Here is a 12,608-nt window from a genome sequence, read left to right as displayed (position 1 = left end):
AGATTAAAACTTCCCCAAGGCACAGGTTCTTTGCCCTTGGACAGTATGCTGCCACCGCCAAGTGTTTTAACAAAGAATCAGGGAAAGGACCACTTGGAGTTCCTATTCCCCTACAAAAAAAAATCCCCAAGCCCTTACACCCCTTTCCTGGGGAGGCTTGAGAAGAATATCTTAACCAATTGGTTACAAAGTGATCAAAGACCCAAACCCCTGGGTCTTAGGACAATGGAAAAATCAGTCAGGTTCTTAAAAGAAGGATTTTATTTCAAAACAAAAAGGTAAATATTACTTCTGTAAAATCAGGATGGATGATAACTTTACAGGGTAACAAAAGATTCAAAAACACACCTTACTGCTAAATGATGAACTAGCACTCGGCTGAGCCCTCAAGTATTAACACATTGTTGTTAATGCAGCCTCACACTCTGTAAGGCAACATGAATGGGGTGGGGGGAAGACAGCATGGCAGAGAGAGACAGAGACACACTCCCTGTGTGTGAGAGGGAGACTTTAAGACAGCAGCTGTTCCCCCCATTCTCAGCCCTGTCATGTGTCCCCCTGTTCTGTGGAGATGAGGGGGCAGAAACGGAGGAGGGGGACACCTCCCATACCAGCCCCCTAAACACCTCACAAGAGCACCCCTCCTCCCCTACCAGCCCCCTAAACAGCAATCAGGAGGTTCACGGGAGCAGATCCAAGGCAGAGGGCAGGAGCAGCACATGACAGTGGGTTAGAGGGACGCCTGAACAATTGATAGCCAATTGATAGTCTGCTGGGTGGCTCCCGCACAGGGAATGTGGGGGAGCTGATAGGGGAGCTGCCGGTCCATCCTGGTTCCAAGCCCCACCAGTAGCGCTCCAATGGGCTGGTCTTTCTGCAAGCTGTGGACAAAGCAGGTGGCTGCTAAACAACACTAGAAGACAGCATGGCACAACTTGAAACAAGCATGTTCTCTAATTCAGAGGTTCTCAAACTGTGGCCCAGCTCCATTCAGGTGGTCCGTGGAAAGTTTCCTCTAAGGTGCACTCCTGGGCGGCCGCCCGTGAGAGAATGAAGGGCCACCCACCTAATGAGTGGAGCCGCGCAGGCGTGGCTTCCCTAATTAGATGCCTGGACCCTGGAGAAGATGCACATGTAAGATGAGGTGGTGGCCTTGGGGGAAATAGGGGGTAGGTTTGAGCATGCTGAGTACAAACCTGGGGTGGGGTGGCAGACGATGTGTGAGAAGCGGGGGTGGGGGGAATTTGGGATGTGCAGGGCTACGATGACCAGAGAAAGACGTTGCAGGGCTACGGCTACTGGGGAGAGACCCCCTTCCTTCCCAGCTTCAGCTCTGTGGCTGCTCTGGCATGGGAGAACTCCCTTCCCGCCCCCGGTCCTTTCTAGCCAGGACTCAGGGGCTGCTGCAGTGGTGGAGAGAGGGCACATCCATCGCATTAGAAAGGTTAAGACTATGGATATTAAAATATGAGTTGTGTGCTTTTATGTGTAGAACAAAAAAGTTAATTATTATTAAGGCTTTTTTTATATAGCACTGTGATGAAGTGAGATGGTTCTTAATGATTTCTCTGAATCGTCAGTGGTTGCCTCAGTTTCCCCTATGCATTTCTGAAGTATCTTGGTGTGGGGGATAAAGGGGTATGACTGTTGCAGAACCCTAGATGGCCAGTGTGATGCCTTCAGCACAGAGACTGGCCAACTCCCTGTCTCCTGGCAAATGATGGCCTGGGCCCCTCCCCTGCAAGATGGCAGCTGAAGGTGTTGGAGAACAAAGAGATCAGGTGACCTCCTGGCGCAGGGAAGAGACAAAGGCCAGAGGAGGGGCTGGAGAGTTTCGGTTTGGAGCAGGCTGGGGAAATGGAGGGAGGCGCAGGCGTGGTCTGGCCTCCCTGACCTCCAAGATGGACCTGATTGAGGGGTCCTATTCTCTGTACCAACAAACTCTGTTTTAGACTGTGTCCCTGTTGTCTAATAAACCTTCTGTTTTACTGGCTGGCTGAGAGTCACGTCTGACTGCAGAGTTGGGGTGCAGGGCTCTCTGGCTTCCCTGGGAGCCCCGCCTGTGTGGGTTCGCTGTGGGAAGCACATGGTGAAGGGGATGCTGAATGCTCTGAGGTCAGACCCAGGAAGGTCGCAGCTGTGAAGCTTCGTGCCCTGGAGATAGTCTGCTCACAGAGCGGAGACTCCGCGTGACAAGCACTTTTATCCAAAACACTTTACAATGGTTAGCTAATGGTACAAACAATGGTACAGCTACATAGACTGCTTCTGTCAACATGCAAAGGCTGAAATTGTGGAAAAACAAAATCTCTTGCCCCATAACCTCAGCCATGCTGAACACAACACCATCTACAGCCTCAGAAACAACTCTAACATCATAATCAAAATGGCTGACAAAGGAGGTGCTGTTGTCGTCATGAATAAATTGGAATATGACCAAGAGGCAGCTAGACAGCTCTCTAACACCACATTCTACAGGCCATTATCCTTTGATCCCACTGAGGATTACCTAAAAAAACTACACCATCTGCTAAAAAAACTCCCTGACAAAGCACAGGAACAAATCTGTACAGACACATGCCTAGAACCTCGACCAGGGGTATTCTATTTGCTACCCAAGATCCATAAACCTGGAAATCCTGGATGCCCCATCATCTCAGGCCTTGTCTACACTACAGGACTATTTCGAATCTACTTAAGTCGAATTTGTGGATTCGACCTTATGAAGTCGAATTTGTGTATCCATACTAAATACACTAATTCGAACTTCTGAGTCCACATTAACGGGGCCGGCGTCGACTTTCGAAGCGGTGCACTGTGGGAAGCTATCCCACAGTTCCCGCAGTCCCCGCTGCCCATTGGAATGCTGGGTAGAGCCCCCAATACCTGCTGGGGGAAAAAATGTGTCGAGGGTGGTTTTGGGTAACTGTCGTCATTGAACCGTCAATCACGCCCTCACTCCCTCCCTCCCTGAAAGCGCCTGCGGGCAATCTGTTCGTGCACTTTTCTGGTCAGTGACAGCGTGGACGCCACAGCACTGCAAGCATGGAGCCCGCTGCGATCCTCGCCATTTTCTCCTCCTCGCACTTTATCGTCCACCTCTTCCACATTCAGCTGCTGAGAAATTGGGCTACTTTTCAATGGTTCTGCAAGCACTGGGGGACCATAGGGGACGTTTTACCAACATGAACGTCGGATGGCCGGGCAAGGTTCCTGATGCGTGTGTTCTCAGGAACTGTGGGCTGCTCAGACGCCTGCTGGAAGGTAGTTTCTTCCCGAACCACGAAATAACTGTTGTGGATGTGCATTTGTCTATAGTGATCCTCGGTGACCCAGCCTGCCCGCTAATGCACTTGCTCATGAAGCCCTATACAGGCGCCTGGGACAGCGACAAGGAACTCTTCAAGTACCAGCGAGCAGCGTGACCTGTGACTGTTCAGTTTCTTTACAGAGAAGCTGAACCTGCCCCTGTTTCTTTACCCAGTTACTGTTGACTCTCCTCTTCGGTTAAATACCCCGTTCTCCCCGTTTCCCCCACTTCCAAGACACGTGTAAAAATAAAATACATGTCACACTGTTACTGAGGAGAGGTTTCTTTATTCATGACTTTTCGTTAAAGGGTTGAAACTGGAACGCAGACTGCGGTGGGTAGGGTGTGCGCTGATGTAAAGACCGCCTCTAAACTCAAGGAATGACAGGCTCCTGCTCCTACAGCGGTCCGCATTGCCGGACTGCTTGTTTCAACGGAGCCTGCCATCCCTCCTTTTTGGGATTCTGTGTGCGGGGGGCTATGTGGCCTTGTGGCGGAGGAGGACGGATACAGATTCCTCTGCTGCGTGACTCAGCGGTCCAGGACAAGGACCGCTGCATAAGATCTGTAACCTCCCTCCCCCGCTAAAAAGTCACATCCCCACCGCCCACACAGAACCTGGAAACCACCTCCCATACCGACCATGGTGCCTACTGACTGCAGTGTGTGTGTTACCCGCTGCTGATCCGGCCCCCGTGTCTGTACCCTGGGAAAGGTGCCTGTCCTATGCAATTAGCAACGCACTTCCCCACGCACCCCATTCAAACACAGTCTTCAGTGAAAAAACATGATGGAAACAGTACTTAACAGCAAAGTATTTTTATTACTTAAGTACACAGTTATGGGATGGGACTGGGATTGGGACTTGTTTGAGTCCGGAAGGGAAGGACTTATGCAAACGTAGGGTATGAGAGCTTTTGGTTACTTGAGCACTCTGCTGGGGTGCAGTGACAGTATTCACGGCCCAGGGCGGGCATCCTCCTGGTTATTTAGGGTGAGGGGGGTATGTGACTTTGTGGCGGGGGAGGGCGGTTGCAGAGATACTGCCGGGGGCTCTGTCCTGCAGCGGTCCTGCAGAACATACACAAGTCGCCGGAGCGTGTCCGTTTGCTCCCTCACTAGTACAAACATTGCTTGAGTCGCCTGCTTGTGTTCCTCACGCCACCTCTCCTCCCATTCGCTGTGTGAGCGCTGGTACAGAGAGACTTTCTCCCTCCACTGCCTCTGCTGGTCCACCTCGGCTAGGTAGCAGCCCACACATTCATCGAAAATCGTGTCCCTTGTCTTTTTCTTTCACCGCCTAATCTTCGCCAGCCTCTGCGAGGGGGATTCTGTGGAAGGTCTGGAGACAGTGGAAGCTGTGAGATGGGAAACAGTTAGTGAATTCCTTGCAATGATACTTTTTTGCGAACAATTAACTGAGTCTAGGCTGTCTCTGTGAATTTTTTGTTGAGACCCCTGTGCCTGCTGTTGCACAAATCATTTGCGTGGTGGATTCTGGGTAAATGTCGCCAGTCATTCCTTCCTCCGGGAAAGCAACGGCAGACAATCATTTCGAGCACGTTTTCCATGAAATGCCCTGGCACACGCCATAGCGTGGCAACAATGGACCCTATTTTGCCTTTTGTGTATGTCACCGTATGTGTACTGGATGCCGCTGACAGAGGCGGACCAGCAGCGCTACACAGCAGCATGCTTTTGCTTTTGCATGACAGCAGTGATGGTTACCAAGCATACTGCAATGTCTACCATACCATGAACTGGTAAGAAGAGGGTAATAAGATGGTCATGGTTACCTGTCCTTTTGCACTGCGCCATTTGGTGCTGTCATAAGTGCCCCTGGTCGATCAGCCAGGGGCGCAAAAGCAAAATTTGGGAATGACTCCCCGAGTCAATCCCTCCTTTTTGGGTATCTAAAAATAGAATCAGTCCTGCCTAGAATATGGGCAACTGTACTAGAGAACCACTGTATCATAGAACCAGAGACCACAGCTGCTCTCTGTCCAATCCTGCATAAATTTTGAGCTGAATGCTATTCACAGGGTGTGCTCCTGAAACAACCCCAGCTGTTCATTCCGTTCTTCCCCCAGCCTTCCTGGGTTCCAATACCATTGTCCCCCCACTTGTGTCATGAAGTAATATAGAATGCATGAATAAGACACAGGTAGTCGTTTGTGAGAAATGAGTGGAAGGAAGCCTCCAGCTGCAATGATAGTCCAGAGATGACATTAAGGGGTGTGGAGGAGGGAGCCACTCATCCCTCTGCTAGTCCAGGGGCAATTGAATCTTTTCTTTACAATGAAGGGTGGGGGCTGATGGAGCTCAGCCCACTGTTGCAATGATGAGGACGGTTACCAGCCATACTGCACCATCTACCATGAAAAATTAGCACCAGGCGGCCTTGACCGACCTGTCCCAAGCAAGTTGGTATGGTTGTTATGGTTACCAGTCCTTTTGCACTACCCCATGTGCCAATAGGCTGATGATGAGGACGGGTAGCAGTCCTATTGTACCATCAGCCACCCATGGCGGGGTGGGAGGAAGGATGTTGTTGTTGAGTGCGGCAGCAGCGCGTCTATCTGCAGCATTCAGTACAGATACGGTGACATGTAAAAGAGTCAACAGAGGATTGTTTTCCCTTTAACTTCTGGGGGTCAGGGGGGGTGCGTAAATTGCCGAGCTATGCCCCGACCCACCGCGGACACTGTGTTTGACCCTAGAAGCATTTGGAGATCAGCCAAGAATGCAAATGCTTTTCGGAGACAGCAGGAACTGTGGGATACCTTGCGTCCTCGTTCCCCCCTCCCTCCATGAGTGTCCATTTGATTCTTTGGCTTTCCGTTACGCTCGTCACGCAGCTGCGTGCTGAGTCTGTGCTATGCCGTCTGTCCGTTTATTTATTAAAAATACTTTGGACCAGGCATAACGTAACATTTCTTCCCCTACTTAGATGCAGGAGTCTCCCAGCGAGATAACCGTGAGGACGGGCACTGAAGGAGATAGAGAGCGCATGCTGCGTGAAATCTAGCACGAACCACGGACCTATGCAGCCATGCTCTGGGAGGCAGTGCTCCCTGAATACCGCATGAAAGCCTCGCGCGGAAAAGTGTGCTATCACGGAGCACCCAATAAGGCAGCTCTCCCCAGGAACCTCCTGCTGATGCTTATCGATTAACGGCAGGAGAGCTTCGTGGAGTTCTCCCAGGAGGATTTCTGTTCTATCACCATATATACAGAGACCTTCTTTTCACACACTTCAGATTCCTGTTATATTAAGAATAAAAGTTAACATGGTTAAAGCACTTACCGACTGCTCCTACCCCTGATTCAGGATCCGGGTTCCTGGCCGGGGAGGGTTGGTAGGGGATCTCCGTGACGGTGATGAAGAGATCCTGGCTGTCGGGGAAAGCAGTATTGTAAGCGCTGTCGCCTGCCTCGTCCTCCACAAACCCTTCCTCATCTTCCCCGTCCGTGAACATCGTCGAGGAACTGGCCGTCGACACTGTCCCATCGTCAGAGTCCAGGGTCACTGGTGGGGCAGTGGTGGCAGGCTCCGTAGCATCCGTTGGCCGCTTTGATTTTTTGGTAGGCTTGTCTGGGGTCCTTGATTTTCACGCGGCACTGCGTTGCATGACGGCTGTATCCTCTGTCTGTATCATGGCTTTGGAGACCTTCTCGTAGGTCTTTGCATTCCGTTTGTTGGAGCGCAGCTCCGAAAGCACAGACTCCTCGCCCCCCTCACCGATCAGATCGAAGAGTTCCCGGTCAGTCTATGCCGGGTCCCTCTTTCTATTCAGAGATTACATGAACTCCTCTGCTGGAGAGCTCTGCATTGCTGCCGGTGCTGCTGAGCTCGCCCCGATGTCCAACCACAAAATGAGATTCTAACTGTCCAGAAAGGAAAAGGAATTCAAATTTTCCCGGGTCGTTTCCTGTGTGGCTGGTCAGAGCATCGAAGCTCGGACTGCTGTCCAGAGCGTCAACAGAGTGGTGCACTGTGGGATAGCTCCCGGAGCTACTAAGTTCGATTTCCATCCACACCTAGCCTAATTCGAACTAGCCATGTCGAATTTAGCGTTACTCCACCTGTCGGGGTGGAGTACCAAATTCGAACTAAAGAGCCCTCTAGTTCGAATTAAATGGCTTCCTGGTGTGGACGGTTGAGCGGTTAGTTCGAATTAACACTGCTAAATTCGATTTAAAGTCCTAGTGTAGACCAGGCCTCAGGCATTGGCACCCTAACATCAGGATTGTCTGGCTATGTGGACTCTCTCCTCAGGCCCTATGATACCAGCACTCCCAGCTATCTTTGAGACACCACTGACTTCCTGAGGAAACTACAATCCATCGGTGATCTTCCAGAAAACACCATCCTGGCCACTATGGATGTAGAAGCCCTCTACACCAATATTCCACACAAAGATGGACTACAAGCTATCAGGAACACTATCCCCGATAATGTCACAGCTAACCTGGTGGCTGAACTTTGTGACTTTGTCCTCACCCACAACTATTTCACATTTGGGGACAATATATATCTTCAAGTCAGCAGCACTGCTATGGGTACCCACATGGCCACACAGTATGCCAACATTTTTATGGCTGACTTAGAACAATGCTTCCTCAGCTCTCGTCCCCTAACGCCCCTACTCTACTTGCACTACATTGATGACATCTTCATCATCTGGACCCATGGAAAAGAAGCCCTTGAGGAATTCCACCATGATTTCAATAATTTCCATCCCACCATCAACCTCAGCCTAGATCAATCCACACAAGCGGTCCATTTCCTGGACACTACTGTGCTAATAAGCGATGGTCACATAAATACCACCCTATACCGGAAACCTACTGACCGCTATACTTATCTACATCCTCCAGCTTCCATCCAGGACACACCACACGATCCATTGTCTACAGCCAAGCTCTAAGATACAAACGCATTTGCTCCAATCCCTCAGAGACAAGCACCTACAAGATATCTATCAAGCATTCTTAAAACTACAATACCCACCCGCTGAAGTGAAAAAACAGATTGACAGAGCCAGACGAGTACCCAGAAGTCACTTCGTACAAGACAGGCCCAACACAGAAAATAACAGAACACCACTAGCTGTCACCTTCAGCCCGCAACTAAAACCTCTCCAGCACATCGTCAAAGATCTACAACCTATCCTGAAAGATGATCCCTCACACTCACAGATCTTGGGGGACAGACCTGTCCTCGCTTACAGACAACCCCCAAACCTGAAGCAAATACTCACCAGCAACCACACATCACTGAACTAAAACACTAACCCAGGAACCTACCCTTGCAACAAAGCCCGATGCCAACTCTGTCCACATATCTATTCAAGTGACATCATCATAGGACCTAATCACATCAGCCACGCCATCAGAGGCTCATTCACCTGCACATCTACCAATGTGATATATGCCATCATGTGCCAGCAATGCCCCTCCACCATGTACATTGGCCAAACCGGACAGTCTCTATGCAAAAGAATTAATGGACACAAGTGTGACATCAGGAATCATAACACTCAAAAAACAGTAGAACACTTCAACCTTTCTGGTCATTCAGTGACAGACCTGCAGGTGGCAATTTTGCAACAGAAAAGCTTCAAAAACAGACTCCAAGGAGAAACTGCTGAGCTGGAATTGATATGCAAACTAGATACAATCACCTTAGGTTTAAATAGGGACTGGGAATGGCTGAGCCATTACAAACATTGAATGTATCTCCCCTTGTAAGTATTCTCACACTTCTTATCAAACTGTCTGTACTGGGCTATCTTGATTATCACTTCAAAAGCTTTTTTTTCCCTTACTTAATTGGCCTCTTAGAGTTGGTAGGGCAACTCCCACCTTTTCATGCTCTCTGTGTGTGTATATAGATCTCCCCAATATATGTTCCATTCCATGCATCCGAAGAAGTGGGCTGTAGCCCACGAAAGCTTATCTCAAATAAATTTGTTAGTCTCTAAGGCCTGGTCTACACTAGGACTTTAATTTGAATTTAGCAGCGTTAATTCGAACTAACCGCTCAACCGTCCACACCAGGAAGCCATTTAATTCGAACTAGAGGGCTCTTTAGTTCGAATTTGGTACTCCGCCCCGGCAGGTGGAGTAACGCTAAATTCGACATGGCTAGCTCGAATTAGGCTTGGTGTGGATGCTAATCGAACTTAGTAGCTCCGGGAGCTATCCCACACTGCACCACTCTGTTGACGCTCTGGACAGCAGTCCGAGCTTGGATTCTCTGGCCAGCCACACAGGAAATGACCCGCAAAAATTTGAATTCATTTTCCTGTCTGGGCACTTTGAATCTGACGTCCTGGTTGCACATCGGGGCGAGCTCCGCAGCACCTGCAACGATGCAGAGCTCTCCAGCAGAGGAGTCCGGGCAATCCCAGAATAGAAAGAGGTCCCCAGCATGGACTGACCGGGAAGTCATGGATCTGATCGCTGTGTGGGGCGAGGAGTCTGTGCTCTCGGAGCTGCGCTCCAGCAAGCGGAACGCGAAGACCTTTGAGAAGGTCTCTAAAGCCATGAAAGACAAAGGATACAGCCGGGATGCGATGCAGTGCCGCGTGAAAGTCAAGGACCTAAGACAAGGGTATCAAAAAGTCAGAGCGGCAAACGGACGCTCCGGAGCACAGCCCCAGACATGCCGCTTCTACGAGGCACTGCATGCCATTCTAGGTGGGTCTGCCACAACTGCCCCACCAGTGACGGTGGACTCCGAGGACGGAATAGTGTACCGGGACAGTTCCTCCTCGATGTTCGCCGATGGGGAAGATGAGGAAGGGTCTTTTGAGGACGGCGCAGGCGACAGCGAACACACTCCCGCTTTCCCTGACAGCCAGGATCTCTTCATCACCCTCACAGAGATCCCTACCAACCCTCCCCTGCCGTTAACCCGACTCAGAATCAGGGAAGGATCAGGCGGTAAGTGCTACACACGTATAAACATTTATTTTTATAACATTGGTATAGAAAAATAGAAACAGTATTTACAAAATTCTAAATATTAAACTATATGAAAAGAAGGTCCACACAAATGGGGATAGAATAATAATCCTCTATCGACAATTCCACGAAGGTGTCATTCAGTTCCTCGAAAAGCCTCCGCAGGAGGTTCGTCGGAAGAGGTGCCTTGTTGGGCGCTCCGTGGAAGCAGACTCTTCCATGCCAGGACATCCGAATATAGAGAGGAATCATCGCCTCTACTAGCATTGCTGCATATGGTCCTGGTCTGTGCAGTGCGTCCGTAACATCCTGTTTTTCTGGGCACGAGTGACCCGCCTCAGGGTGATCTCGTTCTGCAAATACTGCATCTAAGTAGGGCAATTAGTGTAGTGTTACTATTGTTAATGGTTTAAAATTAGGTTGCATAACAATGACCCTCGCCTAACAGCCACGTGCTAGAGGCCACAGAGAACAAGCATCCATTGATCGTTCCCGTGCACTGGCGGGAGGGGCTGCAAAAGGCTCATCCTTTCTGCTTTGCACATTGCCTTTAGCAGGAGAGCACAGCTATCCACTAACTGATAAGCAGTATGTACTGTAAGGCTTACCAGGACTTTGTGCAAGAGGGATGCAGCTGTCTGTCCTCGCTTGTGCGCTCTCCTGTGCAATGGCGCCGCCAATGAGAGCATATTCCGAAATCTCGAACTAGTTCTGAGATCTCCTGAGACTTGGTGCCCTGTATGGTCTTGTTCACTGAAACTGACTAGACTGTGTTCACTGTTGGCAAACATATATGTGTTCAAGGAAATCACCTACTTTTTCGCATCACACAGCTTCGGCTCTTTCCCGGACTGCCCCGACATCCCCCTCGCAGAGGCTGGCTCAGATTAGACGGCGAAAGAAAAAGACTAGGGACGACATGTTCCAGGAACTGATGGCCTGCTCCAGAGCAGAGGCGGCAGAGCAGAGACAGTGGAGGGAGCCCTGTGTCAGCAGCATCGCACACACATCGAACGGGAGGATAGGTGGTGGCAGGAAGACCAGCAGGCGACTCAAACGCTGCTTGGTCTAATGAGGGAGCAAACGGACACGCTCCGGCGCCTTGTAGATGTTCTGCAGGACCGCAGGCAGGAGGAGAGAGCCCCCCTGCACTGCATCTGCAACCGCCCTCCAACGCCAAGAAGTCCTGTCCCCCCCTCACCCAAAGTTACAAGAAGGAGGGGCGGTAGGGGCCGTGAGAACTGTCACTGCACCGCAGCAGAGCGCTAATGTTCAAGACACCTCTCGCGCTGTAAATTTGTACAAGTTCTTTCCTTACAGCATCACCCAGTCCCAACTCCAAGTTTCAACCCCCCACTGTGTACTACATTATTAAAAGCGGTTTGCTGTTACTCACTGTTTCCATCACGTTTCTCGTGTCAGAAGACTTTGTGTGTGGGGGGGGGGATTGTAATTGCAGTGCATAGCCCACAGTACCATGGTACAGACTTGGGGGCAGAGTCAACTGCAGGGCACACACAGACTGCAGTCACTAGGCACCAGGGTCAGTCTGTGTGGTGTATGCTGCCCCGGGTCTTTCGTTGATGTGTATGCTTGTCCAGGGTCCTGGTGCCTGCCATCCCCGAATGTAAAGGCAGGCTTCCCTTAACATGCACTTCGACCGTAGCCACGATCCTCCCCGCTGCCCTGAGCCCCAAAAAGAGCCCTCATCCAGGGACAGATACTCACCCTTCCCCCACACCCCTCACCCCTTCCAACGCCCAAACCCACAGCCCACAGCCGTCATGCAAACCCCTATCCAAAGACGGCACCCCTCGCCCCTTCCTGCAAACCCACCCATTCCTGCAAACCCACCCCTACATGCACAACCACCGTAAACCGTCCCCCACCCCACAGACCTATGTAGGAGCAGGAGGCTGTCCGTCCTGTTTTGGACAAGCGGTCTGTACATCAGTGCACACCGAACCCAGCACAGTATGCTTCCATGTTTCAACCAAGAAACAGAAATGCAAAGTCAACGAAAGATTTATTATTAATTACTGTTACATTTCATTAGTTTTAAAACGTGCTTTGGAAGTGGGGGAAACTTGGAGAACCGGGTTTGTGAGCTCAGATCTAACTCGACACATACAGACACAGGCCCATGATCAGGCTCTCTTAAAATCAAGTGGACAGTCACAGGTTACCCTGCTCTGCGAGGAAACTAGCTTTCAAAGCCTCCCGGATGCACATCGCTTCCCGCTGGGATATTCTCTCGGCACGGGTGTCTGGCTGATCGTAAACAGCAGCCAGGCGATTTGCCTCAACCTCCCAAGCGGCCAAAAAG

Source organism: Mauremys reevesii, linkage group 4 (assembly GCF_016161935.1).
Source record: "Mauremys reevesii isolate NIE-2019 linkage group 4, ASM1616193v1, whole genome shotgun sequence".
Taxonomy (NCBI): domain Eukaryota; kingdom Metazoa; phylum Chordata; order Testudines; family Geoemydidae; genus Mauremys; species Mauremys reevesii.
Note: the sequence above shows the minus strand (reverse complement) of the source record.